Genomic DNA, 2,169 nt, shown 5'->3' with positions numbered 1-2,169 from the left:
TTCCAAGAAGAACTGAAAAGGAAAATTTCAAATTAATAAAGAAGAAGCCAAAAGTGGCTGAAGAGTTTTTCCAAATTGACAAGCCATTGGAGACCCTTTTTTCTGATACAGTGCACGTTTTTTGCATTCAAGGACCCTCAACTCACCCCCAGTGTTTCAGTGTCATCGAGACATTCTTTGGCAAAGAAATGACACACATATAAAGGGAAAGGCTACTGATTTCTTTGGCAGATCTTACTGGCCAGCAAGAAAGCAAGTCTCCAGAAAATGTCCAAGTAAACACCTCCTCTGCCTTCTGCCGGAGTTGCTCCTTTATATTAATCTCTAAATATAGTTATGTTTCATACTTTGTTTTTAAATTTTTCTCCATAGATTTTAACATTTCTTACTCCTGTTTTTCAGTCAAGCACTGGGATTATCTGTATATAGGCATTGTACTTGGCACTCCTGGAACAAAGTCATCTAACCCTTTCTTGATTTTTAGACATTATAGGTGAACTGTTTGAGGGAAGGCTATGATGTCTCAAAGTTAAAAGAGAAGGTTGTCTTCTGTCTTTCTCCCATGTCCATCCATCCCTCCATTACTTTGCCAAGTTACTTTCTTCTTAAGGCCTGTCCTTCCAGCTTAGAATAATACTGTGAGTCCCACTCATGTCAATATTAAAGATCGCTGAGAAGCCGCTTTCAGGTGGCATGGCTCCCTCTTCAGGTGCCTAGGAGAGCAGTTGTGTCCAGTTAGGAAGTCCACATCCATAGGTGATCATGTCTGCTGCTAATGCAACCCAACCTTCCACTTCTCCACATTTTGAGTACTTGAGCTAAAATAGTGTCTGTAATCTATTTACATTCTTCAGGTTCACCACTTTCTTCTTCCATTGCTCACTCTCATCAGTCTTCTCTAGGAGAAAAGAGCTTATGGTTTTGGAGGCTGTGGGTTCAGTGAGTCTCTGACAGTCCTATTAGCCCAGAATTATCAAGGAGACTCCACTTCCACCACTGGAGTTTCAGTATTTCAAGAGGAGGTTGATTATATTGGTTATGTAAGAATTTCTTTTAGGTTACTCATTTTCTTGCAGCTAGCCACATTTCCCATCAGCTGGTCTGTCCCTATCTTTGAAGTTCTTCCTTTTCCTCTACCTAACCCTTTCAAGTGTTACCATGTAGTGCTTGTTTCTCTGCTCCATTTTATCCATTACCTTGTAAGGGGGAACATCAGCCAGCTCTGCCTTAGCTACCCAGTATAGCGCTCCGCAAGGTGGGGGTGCCCGTTGCTGTAGGGCTGCTGGCACTGGCAGTAGGGAGAGGCAGGTGACTGTATGTGAGGTGACCCCCTGTACTTGTTGCTAGTTGGAGGGCACCTCTGGCACTCTGGACATCTGGCCCTCCCTGTGAAGAGGGTACTGGGCATGAAGCCAAGCAGTCACATGCAAATGGCCATGGCTGGAATTGCTTGCCAAAGAAATTTCTGGCCTTTCCCATTCTCCTAACTGCATCAGGGAAGAGCCCTTATCTCTAGGTTCGTTTCTACATGAGGCTTTTCTGAGGACGGGGACTGGGACAAGAAGTCTATCGTGTAGTTAAGTAGGCAAGAAGTCTTATTAATCCAGTTTTGTTTGAGAGTTGCTTGTCTATGATTTTTTAAAAGTTGAGTTTAATTTCATAAAACCTTTTTTTCTGAAATTACTTTTGGGGTAATATTTAAAATGAAACATTTTGTAACCCTGTAAAATACATAGGGAATATAACATTCCAGTGTATACAAAGAAGGCAGATTCTTTAATCAAATAAAGAGTATTATAAAATGAGATGTTTACTGGCCTCTTACTTACACTTTGGTGTCTGCTTGCTGATTCTGGATGCTGTAATAGGATCTAAGATTAAAGATTAATGATACTTTTTTTTAAGAGGAAAGAATCTCTTTTCAAGAGTATCCATTGCCTTTTCTCTATTTTATAGATATTTTCTGCATTAGCACACACACATACACACTCCTAACAATGTAGTTTTCAAGTTTGATGTCACTTATGGCCTTTTTGAGGACTGGAGTTTTAATTTTGTCAGAGGCAGTTGTAGAGTTAGAGTTATCTGGAGCCTTTTCCCTGTCAGACAGTGGTCTGACACTAGGCATTAAGGTATACTTTGTAATCCCAGCTACTCAGAGGCTGAGGC

The sequence above is a fragment of the Muscardinus avellanarius genome (genome assembly GCF_963383645.1).
Source record: "Muscardinus avellanarius genome assembly, chromosome: 1".
Lineage (NCBI taxonomy): Eukaryota > Metazoa > Chordata > Mammalia > Rodentia > Gliridae > Muscardinus > Muscardinus avellanarius.
Note: the sequence above shows the minus strand (reverse complement) of the source record.